Genomic DNA, 26,240 nt, shown 5'->3' with positions numbered 1-26,240 from the left:
ATCTCTATTTGTCTCCTCTTTGTCTCAGTAAGGTTTTAGATTTGTCTACAGAAAGGTCTTATGGAATCTTTGTTGAGTTTATTCCTTGGTATCTATTTTTAGAGTCATTGTTATCACTCTGCAGGGTGTATTGACTATTTCGTTCCTACCCTAGATAAGCATATCCAAGAATTTTCTCACCATCATTATTTTTAATGCAAAAATGACTGGGAAGTAGGTAGTTACTGACCAGAGAAAGTATAAATAAGTTGTGCTCTATCTAGCCATTGGAATATTTGACATAGGTAAAATTGAGTGAGAAAAGTACATAAGCAATACAAGTGAATCTTAAAAACACAATGCTATTGGAAAAAAATTCAGAGGGCTACATGCAATATATTATTTTTATAAACTCAAAAATAAGCAAAATGACTTTATTATTATATTCACTTGTTACATATATTTTTATATGCATCAAATATTACCAAATATTAGATGCTGTTTTGTAAGTAAGAGGAAAAACTCAATGGCTTTTTAAAATTGATTTTAAAGAGAGAGAAAGAGTGGGGAGAGAGAGAAATATCAGTTTGTTGTTCCATTCATTTGTACATTCATTGTTTGCTTCTTGTATGTGGCTTGACCAGGGATTCAACCCACAATGTTGGTGTTTTGTGTTGACACTAACCAACTGAGCTAACTGGCCAGGACCTCAATGACTTTTAAAAATGGTTAGGTCTGGCTAGGCAGCTAAGTTGAGTGCAGCATTGCCTCAGACACCAAAAGTTGTGGGTTCGATCCTGGTCAAGGCACTTACCTAGGATAAGGGTGAGATCCCTGGTCAGGGCAGGTATGAGCAATTGATCAATGTTTCTCTTTCACATCCATGTTTCTCTCTCTCTCTCTTCTTTTCCTCTCTAAAATCAATAAACATATCCTTGGCCGAATACTAAAAAAATTGTTAAGAATTCACAAATAAATAATGGATCACTAAGAATTGCATCCATCATTTTACTACTAACTTGTAACCCTCTTATGCAAGGCATATGAGCAACAGATCCTTGGAAGGAGGCTTTTATAAGCTTTGTGTTCACCTTGGACATAATAATAAATATATTTTTCATAATAAATTGAATTGATTCTGTGATTGAAAATATGATACTCTGAAATAAGATATAGCAACATATTATTAGGATATCAGTATTATATTATTACTTTTTCAGTTCTTTACAAAACTATCCTCTTTTCAATGAGGCCTCCTCTGAATATCACATTTATTACTACAAATGGCTCTCGCCATCCCCTGATATGGATCTTCTTTTTCTTTAGTCTTGTTTACAGCATTTAAGATATTTGATCATACCATGCACTTTATTTATTATATTATTGTTTAATATCTATTTTCTTTCATTAGAAGGCAGGATGGAAGTTAGGTCTCAATATGGCCCCCTATGCTCCACTTCTGGTATTTGTGCCTTAGTGTAGGAATCTCCCACTTGGAATTGTGGATGGCCTGTGTGGCAAATGGCATGCTGCAGAAGTGGTTTTATATGACTCCTAAGACTAGGCCATAACTTTCTCTACTTTATCTGCTTGTCCTCTCTTGGAGCATTTACTCTGTGGTAAGCCACCTGTCATATCAGGAAATCACTCAAGGAGCATTGTGGAAAGGGACATATGGGGATGAATTGAGGTTCCTGCCAACAATCAGAAACAACTTGCTAGCTATGTACTGATCCTTTAAGCTAGATTTTCCAACCACACCATGCTTTCAAATGAATTCCTGTCCCCATTTTCACCACACCTCATGTGAGACAATTAACCAGAATCACCCAGTTGAGTCACCCTTGAATATTTGACCCAAAGAAACTATGACAGATAAGAAATGCTTATATTTTAAGCCAGGAAATTATGGTTAAAAAATAAAGCGAAAAATATGATAGTAAAATCCTTTGTTTAAACCTCAGATAGATATGAGGTGTTAATTCAGCTAAACAGTAGAGCTTTGTTCTCATAGCCTCAGCTTAACTCAAAAGTAGAAAATGTGTTGTCTTCAAGATGCTTATGTGTGTGGTTTTATCTAATGAAATGAATTTCAGTATGATTCATAAGGGACCAAGCACATTTTAAGAGAATTGTACAGGCAGAAACACTGCCAACTTGATCTGAAAGAGACAGAGACAGTACAGAATAAAACCAGGAATTTGGGTACCCAATCATTTTATATACAGGAAGTAAAATGATAAAATGAGCTGCAAACATAGGCTACATTTTGTAACAAAAACAACAAAAAAATTTGACTGGAAGAGCAGAGTTAAGGGCCCAGAGTGCAGAGGGCAAAGTACCAGGGTGAATCATGACCTGGCCCTTAGTCCTAGCGAAGGAACCCGTAACATGCGCCTTGTGGGAATTCAGTCACTGTGGGCCAGTGACTCCTACATGCTTCCCATTGTCTCCCTTTCTCTTATTTTTCTTCAGTGGGGCAATTTATAAAGATTATCCTTTGCCTATCCTGAACATTGTATGATGGGAGTGTGATGCACATAATTTGTCTGTTTAGTTCACAGGTCTTCATACTGAGAGCTCAGAACTGAATCCAAGGAGCCTCATTTGTCCCTGGACTTGATTTTGATGGTAAGATTTGGGACTTTGATGCTGTAAGGGAATAAGGCTTTTGAGGACATTGGGAATAAATGACTTGCATGGGGGAAAAATGTGAATCTCTGTAGTCCAGGGGGGAAACTTAAATAGCCAGCCTCCAAATTTACCCCCAGTCTTCCTCATGTTGTGGCAATCATGCATTGTGGAATTCCCACCCCCACTGAATCATGTCTGGCCTGTGTAACCAATAGTTTGTGACTTCTCTGATAAGCAAGTAATTTTGGTTTGCTTAACAATTTAATTTAAGGTGCTTGGAAGAATTTCTGGTACATTGATATCCCATAGATATTTACTGAAAATAAAGAATAAAGATACAGCAACCATTTGTGATAAAAAGACTCAGCAAAGTGGGAATAGAGGGAGCATTCCTCAACATAATAAAGGCCATATATGAGAGACCTACAGCCAACATCATACTCAATGGACAAAAACTTAGAGCTTTCCCACTAAGATCAGGAACAAGACAAGAATGCCCTCTCTCACCACCCCTATTCAACATAGTATAGGAAGTCCTAGCCACAGCAATCAGACAAGAAAAAGAAATAAAAGGCAGAAATAAAATTGGAAAGGAGGAAATGAAACTGTCACTGTTTGCAGATGACATGATAGTGTACATGGAAAATCCTATAGACTCCACCAGAAAACTACTCGACTTAATAAATGAATTTGGCAAAACAGCTGGATACAAAGTCAATACTCAGAAATCAAAGGCATTCCTTTATACCAACAATGAAACAGTAGAAACAGAAATCAGGAAAATAATCCCATTTGATATAGCAACAAGAAAAATAAAGTACCTAGGAATAAACCTAACCAAAGAGGTAAAAGACCTGTACTCAGAAAACTACACAACATTGAAGAAAGAAGTTTAGGAAGACACAAACAAATGGAAGCATGTACCATGCTCATGGATTGGAAGAATTCACATCATCAAAATGGCCATACTACCCAAAGCAATTTATAGATTCAATGTGATCCCTATTAAAGTACCCATGACATATTTCACAGACATAGAACAAACATTTCAGAAATTTATATGGAACCATAAACGACCCTGAATAGCAGCAGCAATTTTGAGAAAGAACAACAAAGCTGGAGGGATCGCAATGCCTGATATCAAACTGTATCACAAGGCCACTGTAATCAAAACAGCCTGGTACTGGCATAAAAACAGGCACATAGACCAATGGAACAGAACAGAGAGCCCAGAAATAAACCCAAGTCTTTACTGTCAATTAATATTTGACAAAGGAGACAGGAGCATAAAATGGAGCAAAAATAGCCTCTTTGACAAATGGTGTTGGGAGATCTGGACAGCTACATGCAAAAAAATGAAACTCGATCACCAACTTACACTATACATAGAAATAAATTCAAGGTGGATAAAAGACTTAAATATAAGTTGTAACACCATAAAAGTCCTTGAGAAAACATTGGCAGGAAAATCTCAGACATTCCACACAGCAACATCCTCACAGACACGTCCCCTAAAGCAAGGGACATAAAGGAAAGAATAAAGAAATTGGACCTCATCAAAATAAAAAGCTTCTGCGTGGCTAAGGAAAACAGCATTAAAATGAAAAGAGAACCAACAGCATAGGAAAACATATTTGCCAATGATACCGCAGACAAGGGCCTGATCTCCAAAATATATAAAGAACTCACACGACTCCACTCCAGGAACACAAAAAATCCAATTAAAAATGGGCAAAGGACTTCAACAGACACTTCTCAAGGAAGACATACAGAGGGCCCAGAGCCAAATGGAAAGATGCTCAGCATCACTAGCCATCAGAGAGATGCAAATTAAAACCACAATGAGGTACCATCTCACACCAGTCAGAGTGGCCAACAGAAACAAATCAACAAACAAATGTTGGAGAGGATGCAGAGAAAAGGGAACCCTAGTGCACTGTTGGTGGGAATGTAGACTGGTGAGGCCACTATGGAAAACAGTATGGAATTTCCTCAGAAAACTAAAAATGGAACTGCCCTTTGACCCAGCAATTCTGCTGCTGGGATTATACCCTAATAACTCTGAAACACCAATCCAAAAGAACCTATGTACCCCAATATTCATAGCAGCACAATTTCTAATAGCCAAGTAGTGGAAGCAACCTAAGTGCCCCTCAGCAAACGAGTGGATGAAAAAACTATGGTACATTTACACCATGGAATTCTACACAGCAGAGAGAAAGAAGGAGCTTATACCCTTTGCAACAGCATGGATGGAACTGGAGAGCATTATGCTAAGTGAAATAAGCTAGGTGATGAGAGACAAATACCTATGATCTCAGCTTTAACTGGAGGATAATCAACAGAAGAAAAAAGCAAACAAAATATAACCAGAGACATTGAAGTTAAGAACAATCTAACAATAGCCAGAGGGGAGTGGGGAGGGTACAATGGGGAGAGGGGTTTACAGAAAGTACTATAAAGGACACAGGGACAAAATCAAGGGGGAGGGTGGAGGTGTGGGAGGGAGGTGGGTTTCACTGGGGTGGGGTGGAGGGATGGGGAGAAAATGCAGACAACTGTAATTGAATAACAATAAAAATTAAAGAAAGAAAAAAGAAAGGTAGGAAGGAAGGAAAGAAGGAAGGAAGGAAGGGATAAAGAAGAAAACAAGAAAGAAAGGAAGGAAGGAATGAAGGAAGGAAGGAAGGAAGGAAGGAAGGAAGGAAGGAAGGAAGGAAGGAAGGAAGGAAGGAAGAAAATAAAGAATAAATAATGTTGCCCTGAGCGGTGTGGCTCAGTTGTTTGAAGCATTGTCCCACAACCAACAGGTCGGAGGTTCAGTTCTCAGTCAGAGCACATTCCTAGGTTGTAGGTTGTGTCCCCATTGGGGTGCATATGGGAGGCAACTAATCCGTGTTTCTATCTCTCGCATTGATGTTTCTGTCTCTCCTCCTCTCTCTCTGAAAGCAATGAAAGAAGTGTTTTGGGGTGAGGATTAAAAAAAAGAATAATAACTAGAGATATTGAAATAAAGAGCAAACTGACATTAACCAGAGGGGAGGGGGAGGGAGTTAAGGGGGGGGAAGAAGAGAAAAGGTCATTAAGGAACATGTATAAAGGACCCATGGACAAAGCCTAAGAGGGGTAGGATTGAGGGTGGGAAATAGGGTAGGTGGGGTAGGAGAAAGAGGTGGTGGGAAAATGGAGACAACTGTATTTGAACAATAAAAATGATTAAAAAAGAATAAATAATGTTTATGTATCTGGTTAATTGTAAATTATTTTGAAATATTTTGTATTTTGTTATTCTCTACTTGTGCTATATGTGAATTTTAGTAGCCATTGTCTTTGACTTTGATGGCAGTAAGAGAACTGTAAATCACTTTTACTGTCAGTGGGGAGACAAATAGCTATCTAGGGGAGGTAACAATGTCTCTCCAAATCATCAGTGCAACTTACTTTCTAATATATGATCATCTTTTCTGTTTTAGCTACCACTGTGTGTATTAATTCCTATCACTTACTGCAATACTGGAGGCTTCTTTCTTGAATTAGTTTACTTGACTGTGTGGTACTGAGACACAGACTTTTTAGTATACGAGTGCATTGTAGTAGAGCTACTACTCCTGGCAGCTATTGAGCATTTACTTCGTGCCATATGTTATCACATTTACTTCTTACAACCCTGTGAGCCAGTACTATTAACTACTCCGTATGAAGAAATAGAGGAAAATGAGGAAAAGGGTACATAGAGAAGTCTAAGAGGTTATACTAGTTATTGTCAAAGACATAATCTGAACTAAGACAATAAAACTCCAAAAACTATATTCAGTGAATACCAATTCGCTATGCTATCCTTCCTTGGATTTCAAATCTAATACCCTGACTGTAGATGGATGGTCTTTAAATGCAATGAAGTTAGGAAGGAGCTCTGAGGCATCCATGCTGTCTTATGTTCTGAAGATGTAACTGGCTTTCACACTTCGGTATGTTCTGAAGAGGAAAATTTGACTTTTAAATAGAACACCTGCTAATATTTTATCCCCCAAAAGTTGTATTTATTTCTATTACATATCATTGTTGACAAAAAGTAATCCTCTACGCCAGTTAACCATGGGTAAATTTTTCATTTTGTACCTATACATATATATATCAGAAGAGTTTAGCTTTTATGTGGATACCAATTTTTTGGACAGTAATTTTAATAATGTTGCCATGATCAGAATCAAGGGCCAAACCAAGTCTTTGCTACATTACTGTGGGGAACAGTAGTAGAGAATTTTTAAAATCCTTTACCAACAAAAACTTTTTACTAATACCAGCCAACAAAAATGTGATTTAATATACAAAATGTGGTTGGTTGTTGAATATTATGAGCAACTTAGTTAGTTTAGCTTACAGCTCTAGACTTAGGAGGCAGTGTGATGTTTTTTGAGAAAAAAATGATTGGGGCAGAATCATCAGATTTTATCTACTAACTTTATATGAAAACATAGGTATATTTACTAAGTTAAGCTTTAAGTAAAAGCTTAAAACAGGAAAAAGGAATACAAACAGGAAAAAAAATACAAACAAAATTTCAATGACTTACACAAAGAGGTTTAATTGCCTTCATATGTTTCATGTTCCACAAAGGCCTATGGGGTTGTAGGGACACGTGATAGACAGAATCACTTAGGGACTCGGGTGGATGGAGACTACATTTTGTAGGTATGCTATTTGACTACGTGTTTCTGAAGCTATCATAGAAGGGAAGAGGGATCCAGGGATCATACTAGTGCTTATTTGCTTGGTCTCATTAGAGACATATGGCCCTGGTTAAATGCAGACTATAGGGACACACTTGCATATTTTCTACTGATTACCTTAATTCACTAATCTTGTCTTTTGCTAATCTTTTTGTTAAACTTATCTAGTGAAGTTTTAATTTTAAATTTGTGTTGTTTTTCTTCTGCAATTTCCATTTGATTCCATTTTTATAGATTTCAATTTGCTGGTTAAATTTTACATATTTTAGCTTATTTTTTCCATTTTTATGTTCTTGAGCAGATCAATCATAATCATTTTAAAGGTCTTGAGAGGAATGCTGATATCTGGATCAATAGTGGGTGTGCATCCATTGTTTGTTTTCTCTCCTCTTCCTTTGTTTTTCTAAGTAATTATTTTATTTAATGCTAGACATTAAATACAAGATAATTCTCTGCCTCTGTTGAGTAGCGAGATTGGTAGCTGATTATCTTACTTCAACAAGGCACTGTGTGCAGTCACTGCTGTATTGCAACCCTGAAAAATTTAGTCTACTTCACATTCACCCCTGTCCTTACAGGGTTTTCAGGTGGGACTCTGATGTCTTCTATGTGGAGTAGGAACCAAACTTCAAAGTTCATTTTATGAATTGTTTGCTATTCAGATGCTTTTCCTTTCAGGTTTTTAGCCTGCTGACCACGATGTCCCAGTTTTGGCCATTCTAGCCATATACTCGAGGCTCTCTGAATCTGTGCTTATAGCATAGCAGTCATCTACGAGTTTTCATTGGATTTTCTGCCATCTGTCAGTGCAAAGAATCATTAAAAGATCCCAAAGAAAAGCGACTGCAGAAGCTAGCTGACTTTCTCAATATTCTTTTGTCTCTAGAGTCTTAGCTCTTCTATTTTTCTTGAGTCAGAAGATTTTTGCTACCTTCACACAAATGAATGCTGTATTTTATTTTGCTTTTCAAGTTATTCTGGGTTGGGACATTAGTCTGCTGCTCAGCTATTCCATCACTTCCCCAAATAGAATTTTTAGGGAAATGTATGGAATATTTGAAAAGCATTAGTTATCTCTGACACAGTCCAATAAATTTTTTTTTATCACATATAGGAAACAACTCCTCTTCCAGTTATTAGACAGCCCAGCGCTCCAAGTTACTGAATCAAATTGTCGGCCTCTCCAAGAGACAGACAGTTGCATTATGAATCATCTTGAGCTAGAGATGTACGAACTACACAGAGAAATTACCTACTCATTGTCCACATCGGTGTGCAAAAATGGAACAGGAGCAGGATATCTGTAATAAACAACCACACAGTGAAAAAGGAAGACCAGGTGGCACATAGCAGTTGCCAGTCTGTAAGCTATTCTGGAATTCCTTTGGACATTCTACAACCCCGTGCACTGAAGTAGCAGAGGTTCCTTGATTAAGTTCTTATTCACTGGAAGACTTCCTATATCTATTGGTTTACATATTCTTTGGCTTTCCTCGGGAATGCTCCATCTTTTCTACTGCTTTTGGCTCATTGGAAATAGGAATTGGAAACTATGCCCAATTAAACCTTTCAGAATTATTGTTTCCCAATATTTTGAAGGCCTTCAGTATTTTCTTGTTTGTTTAAGTCTAGAACGTTCAAGGTGTTTTATAGTCCAAGCTTACGGTAAGCTTTCCTTTGAAAATGTGATAAGTTTTTGGTTTATTTGCTTCTAGTATGTTTCATGAGTCATAATTGTAGAGTTTGCTTTACTATTTTGTTCTCTTGTTCCACATATGTTTCCTCCCATACTGGAAGCTATCTTGGGGTTCTGTGGAGCATATGTATCAGCCACATCTGTAATTTGATCTCTTCCCTATTTCATTTTATCTAGTAGGAAAGGTATACTGGCCTTTGTCTCTTGAAGCCAATTTTGATCCTTTCTCTTAGTGTCAGAATCTGAAAGCTGTAAGTTTTTCCAGTCATGGAAGGCCCAAATTTCTGCTTGAAAACTAGCTAATTATTCCTGTGCTGATAACTTTCTTATAACATAATGCCATTCACAGCCAAGAGCAAATAGTATACATTCTTTCCCTGGAATTACTGTTGGTTCGCAAATTGACTGCTTGTACACAAAGGGCAAGGAGAGACTAAGGAATAAGGTAGACCACTCCAGATTGTTAGGCATCAGGTTTAATTAGTAAGGAAACATTACTTATGAGGCTTATCTTGGGTGGCTGCAATACAAGTAGATTTCTGTACTTGCCCACCAGAATCATAAGAGTTTATATAGAAGCCCTAAAACATTCAGTCACATATGTGTATACAGTACAGATAGTCCCAACAGCACATTGCTTTCTAAAGGCTGCAGGCTTGAAAAGGGCTCCCACTGTGGCAATGGTGGGCAGACTGTATATTCCAAGGACAGGAGAGGGGGCTAAGAGCCTCCAATTGCTTAGGTGCAGTACACAGGTCAACCAGCAGTTATATCCGCTCAATGACCTCCTCCAGGAACTACAGATCCAGTAGTACATCATCTTTCTTCTAATTTGCTAGTGTTAACAAATATTGAGCCTGTGTATAATTGTATCTCCATCTTTCCAGCTCCTGATTCCATGTTACACTAGAAGCACATTTCATATTGTATGTTGAATTAAATAATGTTAAACGCTTCAGCAGACAAACCGCAAAATCTCAGCGGTTCAACAAAACAACAATTCTTTCCTTACATTTCTTTTCCAGTGCAAGTTGGTAGGGGATGTCACTGTATAAGTCAGGTTGCTTGAGGAGCCACAGTTTGGTAGGTTGCTATAGGAGGAGGAAAAAGAAGTGGAGGAGACTCACTGTTCTTAAGAGCTCCTCTGAGAAGGAATGTACCACTTTCAGTCATAGTCCCTTGACTGGAACTAGTCACAAGGCTGCAAGCTAAGTGCAAGGAAGTCTGGGAAGAACTGAGAAGCACATAAAATAATATGTGTATAGATGAGATAAACCTTTAGGTCCTCTTACCTTCAGATTTTCATGAATCTGTGCTTAACAATAATCTGTGCTTTAACTTTCCTTATAAATGATATCTTTAGAATTTCTCATAATATACCAAGATTGTTTTGAAATGTTAGCCTTGGTTATTACTTGGTCTCTTTACATTAGTTCAGCATAGAAAACCTCTAATTGGCATTTAGACAAGACATCCAAGACATCTGTAAGTTCTTCTGGTTCCCAGGGTTAGTATTTCTTCCAGCTGCATAGTATTACTAGCTGCATATAAATTGATATCTGTTTGTGAGAGAAATCCTTGTGTTGTTTTCTGTCTTATCATGTTAGAAGAAAGAACTTTTTAAAGATGAGTGAAATAACTCCCAAGGCATATCTTAATGACAAGAGCTCATGGTACAGAAAGACAGCCCTGATTACTTTGTGGGGGTTGTACTTGTCTCTTGTTCCTTAGCTTAAGGGTTTTCACCTCTCCATTCAGACACAGAGAAATGTTATCTTTTATTTTCCCAGTTTCCTGAAAATTCCATATCTTGAAAGACACAGAATGCCAGGCATTCTAAGGGTGTTTTATTAAAATAAAAGCAAAATCCATAAATAGTGGCTATTCTGAACCATAATGTTGTAGTACAATAGCCTACAAGAATATTTTTCAATCACCTTAAAAAACTCTTGAAATACTTTCATACTAGGGTCCTCCATTGTCAAACCAAATTGTGTTTTTCTCAGCTGTCTGAGCAAATATTTAGCTTTCATGTAGTACTCTAGATATTGGGGGAGCCTGAGAAATCCAGTGCTTGATTTGGCTAAGGAATGCTCTTTTCTCTTTGAAGAACAAGACTTTTATAAAAATATGCCAGATCTAGATCCTTATCTTAGAAGTCCTAATTGTTTATAGAAGCTTACCTAAGATCCAGGCCTGTATCTATTGTTGAGACTTTGGTCCATTATGGTCAGCAAGAATGTATAATAATATTAAACCAAAGCATTGCATGATGAACAGTTCTGTGCTAGGGGTGGGGGTGAAGGAACAGGTATGGGGTTGAGTTGTGGTCGAATCAGAACAGTTCTCTGTTTCTCTTATAAATAGAATGGCTTTGGTATTGCTGTCACGAGCGAAGTCAGAAAGGACACATAGAGACAGCCAACATAGTGTCTCCAGAAAAACACTGCATAAAGAGATAGAAACTGTGCACAATTAATAAATAACTGTGGGTATTGGAGGAAAGATTAGAATTTTAACAGGAGACTTCTGTCAGTTGCAGAGGCAGACAGCTTTGCAGTTAATTATAATGCTTTGGGTAAAAGGGGTAACCATTCCAAAAGAGGACAGTTTGTGCCAGGAAAGGGATGAGATGTAGGAATACCAATTAAATAGGAGAACCTAGCCCTGTTTGGATAAAGCAGGCCAAAGCTGGTGGTCATCTACCAAATCCTGCAAGAGATGTGCTTTGTTTGACTAGCACAGGTTTTAACAGACTTGAATATGAACACTTTTATGTGGCACTAATACTCCCAGTTTATTGTTACTTTCTGTTGTCATAAATGTTTATACCGTTCGTACATTTATGTTACTTGTATGCCCTCTGTGTGAATTTTAACTTGTGGTACAAAAGGCATTTTTATGTGTTCCTAAAGAGGAGAAACAAAATGCCTATATCCAAGCATCGCTGATATACTTTGTACTTTGTTCTTTGTATTTATGCTTAGATCATCACGTGAGTAGTCAATAGTGCATAGTTCCTATTCTATAGGTACTTGAAATACTTTTTTTGCTCTCTTACAAAGCATCCTGTGTTTTTTTTTTTTGCACACACACATGTGTGTGCATGGATTGGATAGATCTTAATGATCATGGCAGTTGAAATACTTTCAAATAATCCTCAGTTACAAGATGCTGCATCAACTGTGTAGCTTCGTTATGCTTCAGCTAATGATGACTGTGGTTCTCTTTTCTTCTTTTCTTTCCCACATTCTTTTTCTGCTGCTTTTAAAGAAAAATAAGATAAAGTTTATTTAGAAAGTCACAGAGGTAGAAGTGTGCTGTAGAAGATATGGTTTTAGGAAACAAGTTACAGATGCAAAAGAAGGGCCCTTGGAGGTGAGGAGAAAGAGAGAGGCAAGAAAAATGTTCTTGGGGAAAAGTGTGGGTGGGCTCTGAAGAGAGGGCTGCCTCCCTCACTCTTTCAGGAGTCCAGCTTCTGCCCTGAGCTGACTGTCACCAGTACATTTTCTATTTATCATCTGAACTAAAGCTATTTCTCCTCAACCCTGATGACTATCCTACCCTCTCAATAGGGCGGGCATTTGTTCCCCAAAGAATGATTTATTTATAGCTAATAAGTTATTCCAGTTTTTTGTTCACTAATTATATCATGATTCACTGAATATTTCTTTTGTGAAATGCCTCCTAAGAGGCATTTCAGTCCTTACTGTGTGGCTAAGTAGATTGAGTGCTGGCCAGTGAACCGAGGTTCAATTCTCAGTCAGGGCACATGCCTGAGTTGTGGGCCAGGTCCCTGGTTGGGGGTGTGTGAAAGGCAACTGACTGATGTTTCTCTTCCTGTCTCTCTCCCTTTCCCTCTCTCTAAAAATAAATAAAATCTTTAAAAAAGAGGATATATACATACATATACGTTCACAAACATATATATATATAAATATATGAATACATAAATCTATACACATAAAAACACACACAGGTCTGTGTATATGTGTATTTATATTTTCCCCTCCAGAAGTTCCTATTGTATAGAGAAAGGTAATTGATAAGAACCTACGTTCCAGGTGTTTTATCTAGTTAACTCCATAATTCTATCAGTTGGGCATTTTAATGTTTTTAATCCTCACCTGAAGATATTGATATTAGAAAGGAAGAATGGTGGGGGTGGGGGAAAAAGAGAGAGAAAGAAACATCTATAGTTTCCGAACCCTTTGGTATATGGGATGACGCTCTAACCAAGTGAGCCACGTGGCCAGGGTGGCGGGTATTTTAATTTTAAAAAATAATTTTATAATTGAAGAACCCTATATTGAAACAGGTTCAGTGCTTCTCCAGGTAACCCAAGTAGTGAATAGCAGAGCCAGGATGTAAGTGTCTAAATCGATTATATCTCTACTGTTGCACCACGTCGTTTCAGGTTGATCTTGGCAACACTGGTTAAGATGATTCAGATTTTACTTTGCTTTACATTACTCTGGAAAAACAGCAACCTACCTATTTGATTACATATATTTATATTTTATTATCTAAACAAATAAAATTCTTCTCATTTTGTTATCATTAATGCAAACAGAAGAGTGTTGAGATGTTTTGGAAAATTTCTGCTTAGTTTTAATAGGCAATGAGTCAGAATCTACATCTGCTGAAGAAGAGAAATGATCTCACATGAAGGTGTGCATCAAGTCGTTTACAGTAGCAAATCCTTGTCTTTTCTCCGAGACCCTTCTTGTCAATCGCTAGTTGTCAAGAGTGTTCATCCTGTCACTTCTATTGAAGGTAACAAAGCTGATTTGATGAAAACTCCTTCTCTTGAGGAAAAATGATATGGAATTGTTTCCTTTGTCCTTATAAACAAGTGAAAAATACTTGTCAGCTTTTATCTTGGCAAAGTGTTGACATATCTCAATTAAAATAACAAAGAAAACAACTTTTAAAAATGTTTTTGAATTTGGCATTCCGAAGAGAATCCCCGGGAAATCTGCAGATTTTCTTTGGGAGACTAGATTTTTTGAAAATCTAAAACGGAAGTAAAATTATTGTTAATTTACATTAGTTTGCTTTTATTACATTTAAAATTGAAGAAGTAAGAAATTCACAATATTTGTCTTCGTTCTGTTGATTGATATGCGTGCAGTATACAAATTATGTAAATGTTTGTTGAAAGATAATTTAATTATATAATTACGCTGTTTTTATCCTCTACACCAAGAAATGAAAGTAAAGAGCATAGTACACTCACTATCAAGCACAAGAGCCTAATCTTTCCTCAGTTTTACATGGGGAAGAATAGATTTCCAAGAGTCATCTAAGCATGTATCTTCACTTTAATAATAATAATAATAAACTTAATACTAATGAAAGTTAAAATCAATACTTAATAACATATTAATAATAAATAATAAGTATCTTTGCTTAATAATAAGGACGAGATGAATATATTTTCCTAAAAATGTGAAGAAAGTTTGTTTCTACTAGAATCCTGATGAAATAAGTTTAAAGGTTGTGCTTTGGGAAAAAGAGAACTATTAGACCCCCAAATGAAGAGTTTTAGAAATAAACTCAAAAGACAGTACTGAGAGCAAAAAGGGAGTGATGAACAACAACAACAAAAAATTGTAAATGTGGTTATTTCTAAATAAATTTTTTAAATAAAAATAATAATGTAAAATTCAGGAGATAAAAATGAGACACAACTAAATTGTTTCAACAAAAGTAAATTGTTAGACTAGGCAAATTTGTAATTAAAAACTTTGTGTGGCAAAGGAGAAACTTGAGCTTTTCATTAACTTTAAACTTTTAATGAAATATGTACATACTAAAAGTCAAGAAATTACTGAAAATGGTAGTATATAGCATTTTTATTATGGAAGTAAAAAAGCATGTGGTAAAAGAATTAAATAATCCAAAATCAACTAAGCATAGAAAAATTATAAAGGCAATATCAAATAGATTAGTAATTACAAGAAATGCAAATGGATTAAATATTCCATCTTTAAAAATAAACTCAGACTGGATATTTTAAAATCCGGCTATATGTTATTTCAAGAAGAAAAAGAGAACATATAAATTGTTAAGGGTGGAGAAAGGCAGAATGTATAACAATGGAACAAATGTACTTAGGAAACATTAACAATAAATGTAGCAAATTAATATTAGGCCAAATATACTTTAATTTAAAAATTATTTTTTAAGATAAAAAATTCAATTCAGCAGGAATATAAACCACTTATAAACCCAGATGTACTTAATATAGTCTCAAAATATAGAAAGCAAAAATTGACAGAACTACTAGTGGAAGCTGATAAATCCACTAAGTTAGAGATTTTTAAAACGTATTTCTTAGTCATTAAGAGATTAATAAGGTAATGATAAATAAGGATATTATATATTTAATTTTTTTGCTTTTTCTTCAGATAACTTATCCTGAACTTCCCTGAGTCTCTACCCAATTGTACCTCCTCAGTTATCCACCATATATAGTCTTCTTTCCCTATTCTCATCATTCTTTTTCTCTAACCCAGCTTAATGTGTTTTTATAGTATTTTTACTACAATATGTCAAATATTTATTCACATGTGGTGGTCTTTCCACTTTACTCCTTATATGCCAAATACCTAGAACACAGCCTGGTACATTGTAGGTGTTTAATAAATAATTGTTGAATGAGCAAATAAACTCAGGATCTGAGGTAATATTGTTCTCTTTGTGGGTAAGCTCTTCCCCTACTCTTCCCTTTCCCTGTCTGACTCCAACTAGTCGTCTCAGCATTTGGGTTTCAGATTCCTCAAGAAATCTTTTCTTATTCTCTCAGCCTAGGTTACAGCGCCTCTGTCTTACACTTCTGTTGAACCTTATAATTCCATTTTGTAAATTCACTCAATCATTCATTCAAAAAAATACTGAGTGCCTCGTGTATTCCTACCCTTGTTCTGAGCCCTGGGGATGCAAGAGTGAACACAACACATGTAATCTCGACTCATGTAAAGTTCATATCCTAGTGGGGTAGGGGTGGAAGGAAGATGAGAATTAAACCTGTAAGGACTTACTTAGTACTTCCTATAATTGTAAGTAGGGTGAGAAAACATGAACCGGGTTAGGGAGATGAGAGAGCCAAGGAAATAGTAGAGGTGATTCTTTTATATAGAGGACCAGGGAAAGCCTCACACATTAAATGTTTTGCAGGGGAATCTGTAAGTAAATGAGGGATTGGCTCTGAGGATAACTGGGGAAAAATGTCCCAGTCAGAAGTGCCTTGAGGTAACAATGCTCTAAAAGTGCTGCAGAACAGCAATGAGCCCAGAGTAAACAAAGGAAAGTGTCATAAAAAGAGGAAGTCGAAGAGAGATTATTTCCTTGACAATTGATGCATTTTTATTTTTACAGATACCACTGGGACAGGCGGGGGAAAGGGAAAGGGGCACGGTGTGGGTTCTGGCCCCATGGTCCTAGGAAGGCCAGGTCCTGTAGGTGCCATTTCGGGAACAGCCACGAAGTGGCACCCGGCTGCACAGACTGCACCAGGAAGTCAGTTTAGCGCTGGGAGCATCGAGTCCTAAGTGATTCCAGGCTTCTCCAGACTAGCCCTCCATGGGGTTGGTGGACACAGTAACCCTTTTCCTGAAACCTCAGAAGGATTTTGATGTAGTCCAGGGATCCCAGACTCAGGCTCCCGGACCTGGTGTCAGTGGTACTCATCTGTTTCCGGTCAGAGTCTGGAGACTCGTTCAGCCCTGTCAACTCAGCTGAAAGTCAGCACCTAGCAACTTCTCATGCTGCTGGGGCTGTCCAGCCAAGGAGGGACCCAAGTCAGGCCACCACACAAAATCTCTAGGTACTTCGCAGCCAGAAGTTGTAACTGTGGCTGCCGAGGGTCATCCCAGCCGCCTCCTGGAATGATGGATGCTTCTGTGGAGCCCAACTTAGCATGCCAGGTAGGCCACTGCACCCATGGACTGGGTGAGGCTGAGGCTTGATATTTAAAGGACTTTGGCTTTCATGCTAAGATGCTAAAGCCACAAGACAGATTTTAGTTTGAACAGGTTCTCTCTGCTGTGTTGATCATAAGGGACTGACAAGAAGATTAGTTAGAAAGTAATTAGAAGAATCCAGATCAGAGATGACAGGAAAGGTAGTTGATAAGTGGTCGAATTCTGGAGATACACTTAGAAGTCTTAGCCAGCAGGATTTTATAAAAGATTGATTGTAGACAGAAACAAAGCAGTAGGTGATGAATTAGGTGTCTGCTCTGAGCATCTGCAAAGGTGAAACTTCACTTTATTGAGATTGGGAAGATTACAGAGGAACATAGGGGGAAGGGGTTAGTTTTGGAGAAATATAGATTTTGGATGTGTTGACATACCTACTAGCCACCCAAATGAAGAGTTTTACTAGTCAGCTGTATATATAATGTAGAACTCAAGAGAAAGTACAGAATGGAGATATAAATAGCGGAGTTAACATATATATGGTATTTTAAAGCCATCTGGAGAAAGAAAATACTTGAAATTTGATGACTCAGCTCTGGGTAATTCCAACATTTAAAGCTGAGATGTGGAAGCACCAGCCATGGAGAAAACAACAACAAAAATATAATGATCGGAAGCCAAGGAAATGAATGTTTTAAGAGGATGGGAATGATTATCTGTGTGAAATGCTAATAGGTGAGATAACACGTTGTCTGGGAATTGTGTGGAGGTCATTGGTGGTCTTAACACTGTAGAAATTGCAGGTAAAAGCTTCACTGGAGTAGGTCCAGCAGGGGATGGGTAGAGATATTGTAAGGGTGGTATGAACAACTTTTTCAAGAACTTTTGCTTTCAAAGGGAGCAGAGAAAACTATAGTAGCTGGAGGGAGATACACTGCTCACCATGTTTGAAATTCCTGTGTCTCTAAGAATAGCAGGAACTACACATTGTGGTAACAACTATTTCCATCTTGTTGGCTGCTTTTTGCCTAGTGCAATGCTTAACCCAAAGCAGATGCACAATTAAATATTTTTGAACAAATAAGTACCATTTCAGTTAAAATTATAGCCCTCTTACAAGCTGGACCTTGAAATCACTCTCCATGTTCCCCAGTGTTCTTATAGTCCATCATGAATGTCACCTTCAGTACGTGATGCTTTCCATGTGGATAGAGACTGTTTATTATTCTGTATTGCACCCACTGTTGCACCTTCCTTAGAACACTTCAAAGAGTGTGTGCCCTTCCAAAATATAAATTGATTGATGAAAATATCATTGATCATCTTTATCATAACACATTTTGAATTTTCCTCAAGTACCAGTACTTACAGTTTTAAAGCAAGAAGAACACAGTAGAATGTAACTGCAACACTGATCTTGTGGCAGAATTTTGAGTGTTTTCAATAGTGGGTAAGGAAAAGAAAGGGCATGCTCAATAAATGTCGGGGTTACAGAGCAATATTTTATGTCTAATTCTCATATTTGTGGGGTTTATTTCCTCTTTTGAGTCAGCAAAAACAGGTTTGAGATTTATTAGGAATGAATCAGAGATTTAAAAGCAAGAATTAAAATATTGAGAAGGAAACTAGCCACAGTATGAAAGCAAACACGTGTCCAATTAGACTTTGAGCTGGCCCAAAGGCTGCTTTACAATGCAGAAGGGAGAGCCCCGAGCTTTAGGTGTTGCATGTGATCTCTCACAGAGGAGACAGCCCTCACACAGTCCAAAATGGGACCCAGGCGCAGGCTCCTAATGTGTCTTTCTTCAGTGATAAGAGGGACTCATTTATTAGTGAAGAAAACATGGTTTCCAAAACAATACCTTTCTAAATAGCCACAGTGTGATGACAAAATCTGAGAAAGAGATTTGGAAAGGGCATGTGGATTTGGAAGATGAATTACTGTCTCTTAGGTGACCAATCAAAATGTTCTTAAATGACAGTGATTGAGATTAACAGGCTGCGGAGCCAGGGCACAAACAAGGACAAGAACCAAATCACTCTATGGATGGTTTTCCTCCTGAGAGAGTGGAATCCATCTGCAGATGTGGTCTCAGCTCCCAAAATGGGATGATATTTAGTACTCTCATTACTTCAGAAACAAGTATTATGAAAATGAAGTATAAAAAGTAGATCATTAAGTATGATGAAGAAATGATTCATATGGTTGCATCTCACACTCATCGGTGGTACTACCGCTAATGGCTGCATATAAAGGTGGATAACTAGAAAATGTGTAACCAATATTTCTTTAAAGATAGTACATAAACTGTATGCTGTGAATTAATGTATAATATTACAAAATGTTCAGCATCTGCCCTAGTCTTCTCTGAATGATTTCATACACTGTTGGCATAGTAATTAGGGTTTCTTATAGAAATGATTAAAAATTTAGGGATTTCAGGCTGGAAAAATATTTTTGTTGTATGGAATGTTATAGGGAACTGTTCCACACATGGGAAATATAGCCCAGCTCCCACTCGGAAAAGCCAGTGGGAATGAGGTTTGGCACGGAGGACCCACGCCCATGGACAGGTTCTCCCATGGGGAATCAAGCCTGCATTGTACCTAGGCTGCTATGAGACTTGATTTTGCTAAAGCTTCCTCACCCTGGATTGAGGCAGCAAATGTTTACTGAGTATCTTTAATTTCCTAAAGTCTGTGCTAAGCCTACCAAGAATGGAATATAACCAGTTCAACCACTTTCCCCCTTGAGCTGTAACATCCTTCTTTTTGAAGTAATTAGCAGCATTCTGTCCTTGGTTGTCTGTAAAAGGTAATCACTTACAGTGAACCTGTGCATAGTAAATGAGGATCATCCTTGATGTAATGTGCCCAGAAAAGCAATAAAAGCCTGTCCAGGCAGGGGCCAGGCTCTCTTGGGTTCTCTCTGGCCCTCTCGCCCTCTCTCTCTTAGAAAGTGGCCATGCTGTCCCTTTTTCTCCACAGGATTTCTGTAGTCCATGTGAATCTGTCTATTGCTGCCACAGCACATGGATCCCACTGGCCAGGATCCGCATCAGAATATGTCATAATGGTATTTTTGAAATGGGATTTGACTGATATCATGACAAGTAGCTGTTATATAGTTATACCCTGAATCTAAATACCAGAGAAGAGAATATAATTTTCCCATATTGAGTAAGGGCACTCATTTATTTTACCTCACTTTTCACTGTGAAGGGCTCAAATCTTAGTTGAGTAAAAATTTACATAGAGAACTGTTTGATAGGGAATCAGGTTGTCTTGTGCCACACTAAGTGTCTGGTTCCTGAGGGAAACATTTATCTTCACAGCTTCAGAAATCATTAGACATCTGTAAGTGGGTCTAGACCTGCTGGCTGGTTCTCAAAGCTGTCATTCATTTCTTCACTTAGAAAATGTAATATTAATGTAATTTCAGGCTACATAAAATAAGTTTAATAGAGTATGATATTATAGTATGTGTACTATTTGTATTCCTGTGCAGTGATATTTCTTTGCCCTAACACTAGCCTCATCCCTTTACTGCTACCTGGCAGAATACAGTACTGTGAGTGGGAAGTATTAATCACTCCACATTGAAACTGTGGAGCTATGTATCATTGTGCAGTGAAAAAAATATTGTGCAAGAACATTACTTAATTATATGGTAAGGAACTTGAGTTTTGGAATACTGAAAGACTTACCCATTGTAGAAATTTTGAAAAATATATTTTATTGAGGAAAATCATTCATAATTCTACCACATGGAGCTAGCCTTTACTACCATATTGGATTTTTTAAAACTAGGAAATAACCTCTTTCATTTAACAGCAATCTACTATTTATTTATTTATTTATTTATTTATTTATTTATTTATTTATTTTCTTACTTATTATTGTTAGTCTATTACAGTTGTCCCAGTTTTCCCCCTGTTGCTTTCCACTGCCCCATCCCCCTTCACTCCCACTGTCAATCGCCCCATATTGTCTGTGCCTGTGAGTCCTCTATTTGCGTTCCTTGTCTTGCCCCTTCCCCTTCTTTCTCCTGTTATTCCCCTCCCCCTCTTCTCTGACAACTGTCAGTCTGTTCCTTGTTTCCATGTCTCTGGTTCTGTTTTGCTTGTTTGTTTGTTTTGTTCATTAGATTTCTCTTATAGGTGAGATCATATAGTAGTTGTCTTTCACCAACTAACTTATTTAACTTAGTAAAATACTCTCCATATCCATCCATGCTGTTGTGAAAGGTAGGAGCTCCTTCATTTTTTCTGCTGTGTAGTATTCCATTGTGTAAATGTACCACAGTGTTTTTATCCATTCTTTTACTGATGGGCACTTAGACTGTTTCCAGCACTTGGCTATTGTAATTAACACTGCTATGAACATAGGGGTGCATAGGTTCTTTGGATTGGTGTTTCAGGGTTCTTAGGGTATAATACCAGCAGTGCAATTGCTGGTCAAAAGGCAGTTCCATTTCTAGTTTTTTGAGGAAATTCCATACTGTTTTCCACAATGGCAGCACCAGTCTCCATTCCCACCAAGAGTGGACTGAAGTTCCCTTTTCTTCACATCCTCACCAGCACTTGTTTGTTGATTTGTTAATGATGACCATCCTGACCTGTGTGAGGTGGTATCTCATCATGGTTGTAACTTGCCTCTCTCTGATGGCTAGTGGTACTGAGCATCCTTTCACAAGTCTATGGGTACTCTATATATCCTCCCTGGAGATGTGCCTATTCAGATCCTTTGCCCATTTTTAAGTGGATTGTTTATCTTCCTGGAGTGGAGTCATATGAGTTTTTAATATATTTTGGAGATCAAACCCTTGTCTGAGGTATTGTTGGCAAATATGTTTTCCCATACAGTTGGTTCCCTTTTCATTTCGATGATGTTCTCTTTAGCCATGCAGAAGCTTTTTAATTTGATGAGGTCCCATTACTTCCTTAATTTGTTGAGGTTCCATTATTTCCTTTGCCCTAGCGGATATATCAGTGAAAATATTGCTACGGGATATCTGAAATTTTACTGCCTATGTTTTCCTCTAGGACCTTTATGGTGTCTTGGATCATGTTTAAGTCTTTTATCCATTTTGAGTTTATTCTGGTGTATGGTGTAAGTCGGTGGTCTAATTTCATTTTTTGCATGTACCACTCCAGATCTCCTAGCACCATTACTTGAAGAGGCTACTTTTACTCCATTTTATGCTTCTGTCCCCGTTGTCAAATATTAAATGACCATAAAGATCTGAGTTTATTTCTGGGCTCTCTATTCTTTTCCATGATCTATTTGTTTGTTCTCATGCCAGTACCAGACTTTTATGCTTAAAGTGGCCTTGTAGTTTAGTTTGATATCAGGTATTGTAATCCCTCCTACTTTGTTCTTCTTTTTGAAATTGCTGTGGTATTTGGGGTCATTTTTGGCTCCATATAAATTTTTGAAATATTTGTTCTATATCTGTGAAATATGTCATTGGTATTTTAATAGAAATTGGGTTGAATTTATAGATTGCTTTGGGTAGTATGGATATTTTAGTGATGTGAATTCTTCCAATCCATGAACACAGTATACACTTCCATTTTTTTGTGTCTTCCTTAATTTCTTTCTTCAGTGTTGTATAGTTTTCTGAGTACAGGTCTTTTACTTCCTTGGTTAGGTTTCTTTCTAGGTATTTTATTTTTCTTGTTGCTATAGTAAATGGGATTTTTACCTAGTCTCTGTTTCTGATATTTCATTTTTTGTGTACAAGAATGCCTTTGATTTCTGAATATTGACTTTGTATCCCGCTGTTTTGCCAAATTTACTTATTAGATCAAGTAGTGTTTTGGTGTAGTCTATAGGGTTTTCTATGTACACTATCATGTTATCTGAAAATGATAGTTTTACTTCTTCCTTTCCAATTTGTCTGCCTTTTATATCTTTTTCTTGTCAGATCACCATGGCTATAACTTCCAATATTATGTTGAATAACAATAGTGAACGCAGACATCCTCATCTTTTTCCTGATTGTAATGGGAAAGCTTTTAGGGTTTGCATGTTTAGTATTATATTGGCTGTAAGTTTCTCACATATGGCCTTTATTATATTGAGGTATGCTCCCCCTATTTACACTTTGCTGAGTGTTTTTATCATAAATGAGTGCTGTACTTCATGAAATACTTTTTCAGCATCTATTGATCTAATTGTATGATTTATTGTCATTCATTTTGCTTTTGTGATATATTATGTTTATTGATTTGCAACTGTTATATCATCCTTGCATCCCTGGGATGAGTCCCACTTGATCATGGTGTATAATCTTTTTAATGTATTGCTGGATCTGGATTGCCAATTTTTTTTTTGAGGATTTAAGCATCTATGTTCATCAGAGATATTGGCCTGTAGTATTCTTTTTGTGTCTTGATCTGGTTTTGGAATTAGGATAATACTTGCATCATTAAAAGAGTTTGGGAGTTATCCCTCTTCTTGAATTTTTTGGAATATTTTTGGGAGAATAGGAGTTAATTCTTCCTTAAATGTTTGTTAAAATTCACCTGTGAAGTCGTTCAGTCCAGGGCTTTTGTGTGTGGAGAGTTTTTTGATTACTGCTTCAATTTCACTAATTGTTATTGGTTTATTCAGGCTTTTTGCTTCTTCTTTATTCAGTTTTAGAAGATTATATGTTTCTAGAAATTTGTGCATTTCACCCAGGTTGTCAAATTTCTTGGCATATAGTTGTTCGTAGTAATTTCTTACGATTCTTTGATTTTTGTGGTATTGGTTGTAGCTTCTTTTCTTTCATCTGATTTTATTTATTTGGTTCCTCTCTCTTTTTTTCTTGATGAGTCTGGTTAAAGGCTTGTCAATTTTCCTTATCTTTTCAAAGAACCACCTCCTGGATTACTGATCCTTTGAATTGTTCTTTTAGTCTCTATGTCATTTAATTCTGATCTGATTTTGGTTATCACTTCCTTCTACTCACTCTGGGCTTTGTTTGTTGTTGTTTCTCTAGTTCTTGTAGATGTAAGGTAGGTTGTTTATTTGAGATTTTTCTATCTTCTTTTAGATAGGCCTGAATTGCTATGAACTTTTCTCTCAGGACTACCTTCACTGCGTCCCATAGGTTTGGGTCTGCTTTGTGTTCATTTTCATTTGTTTCCAGAAACTTTTTAATTCTTTCTTGATCTCATTGTTAACCCATTCATTATTTAATAACATGTTATTCAGTTTCCATGAATCTGAATGTTTTTGACTTTTTTCTTTGAGGTTGGTATCTAATTTCAAGCCATTGTGATCTGAGAAGATGCTTGATATGATTTCTTTTTTCTCAAATTTGTTGGGGCTTGTTTTCTGTCCTATCATGTGGTTCATCTTTGAGAATGTTCCAGTGCATTTGAAAAGAATGTATATTTTGCTTCTTTGGTGTGATAGGTTCTGTATATATCAATTAAATCCTTTTGATCTAGAGTAGTGTCCTTCTTTGTCTTTTTATGGCCTTTATTTTGAAATCTATTTTGTCTGATGTAAGTATTGCTATGCCATCTTTTTTCTTCATGTCCATTTGCTTGGGATATTTTTTTCCAATCCCTTCATTTATAGTCTGTGTGGATCTTTTGTTCTGAAGTAGGTCTCTTGTAAACAGCATATATGTAGATCCTGTTTTCTTATCCATTCAGCTACCCAGTGTCTTTTGATTGCAGCAATTCATCTATTTACATTTAAGGTCATTATTGATAAGTACTTATTCATTCCCATTTTTTCCCTTTGTACCTGTGTTCCTCTGTTTCTCTCTCTTTTTCTTTATCTTATTAAGTCCCTTTTGCATCTCTTGCAATGCTGGTTTGGTGGAGATGTGCCCTTTTAGCCTTTTTTTTGGTTGGGGTAACTCCTTATTTCACCTTGCATTTTAAATGAGAGCCTTGCTGGGTAGAGTAGTCATGGTTGCAGGACTTTGCTTTTCATTTCTTGAAATATTTCTTGCCATTCCCTTCTGACTTGTAATGCTTTTGTTGAGAAGTCTACTGCTAGCCTTATTGGGGCTCCTTTGTATGTTACTAGCTGTTTCTCCCTTGCTATCTTTAAGATTCACTCTTTGTTCTTAAATTTTGTCATTTTTACTTGTGTCTTCGAGTGGGCCTCTTTGGGTTCATCTTGATTGGGACCCTCTGTGCTTCCTGGACTTGTGTAACTTTTTCTCTCATCAAGTATTCTGTCATTACTTTTTCAAACAGGTTTTCTATCCATGCTCCTCTGTTCTCCTTCTGGTATCCCTATGATATGGATATCATTACATTTCATGTTGTTCTGCAGCTCCCTTAGACCCTTTTTGTTCTTTTGGGCCTTTTTTTGTATATTTCTCTGTCTGGGATTTTTTTTTTTTCTACTTTGTCCTCCATCTTGCTGATCTGGTCTTCTGCTTCATCTAGCCTGCTTCCAATTCCTTCTACTGTGTTCTTCATTTCAAATATTGTATTCTTCATTTCCTCCTGGTTTTTATTGATAGTTTCTATATCCTTGTTCATGTTGGTGTAGTTTACGGGGGGTTCCATTGTAGCTTCCATGTAGTTCCTTGTAGTTCTACTGAGCTCATTGAGCATACTTACAATCATTATTTTGAACTCAATGTCTGATAGTTTGCTTTTCTCTATTTCATTTAGCACTGTTTCCAAGGATTCCTCCTTTTCTTTTGATTGGGTTTGTTTCTTTCTCTCCCCATTTAAGGTGACTCTTCTTGTTCATTTCTGCACATTAGATTGATATTCTTTGACTCCCTGTCTTCATGGTGTGGCCTTCTGTGCTAGGAGACCGGTGGGATTTAGTGGTGCAGTCTCCTTGATCTCCTGAACTTGATGATCTTGGAATGCCCTTGGGATGCCCTTGGGATGCCCTTTATGACATTTATGTTGGCTCTCTGGTTGTAATTGGGTTTTAGTTGTTGTTAGGTCCTTTCCTCAGGCTGGCAGACTGAGAGTCACACCACTTACTATATCTTGTATGCTATTGTACAGGTGCTGCCAGAACAAAATAAAACAGCAGGGGAAATACTAATATCTACAAAAATAACCCTCACCCACAACCACATTATCAACAGCAAATGAACCAATATTAATCAAGGTATAAAGAGATTAAGACTATTATGAGTAAGGAAAAATGAACATGAGATGACTAACTGAAAGAAAAATAATTTTGAGAGGGTAGAGAGAGGAGAAAAATAAGAGTAGGGAATATAAACAAAGGAAAGAGAGAAATAAAATACAATTTAAATCACAAATAAAAGAGGGAGGTAGAAAGGTGGAATGG

At 37.0% G+C, this 26,240-nt stretch overlaps 1 pseudogene; it reads right to left on the bottom strand.

Moving 5' to 3' along the window:
• LOC112319276 (striatin-interacting protein 1 pseudogene) overlaps positions 1-25,537 on the bottom strand; it is an 82,365-nt pseudogene extending 56,828 nt beyond the window's left edge.
• Positions 25,538-26,240: the final 703 nt, after the last annotated feature.

Source organism: Desmodus rotundus, chromosome 11 (assembly GCF_022682495.2).
Source record: "Desmodus rotundus isolate HL8 chromosome 11, HLdesRot8A.1, whole genome shotgun sequence".
Taxonomy (NCBI): Eukaryota; Metazoa; Chordata; class Mammalia; order Chiroptera; family Phyllostomidae; genus Desmodus; species Desmodus rotundus.
The sequence above is the reverse complement of the archived record's forward strand: the minus strand, read 5'-3'. Positions and strand labels throughout refer to the sequence as shown.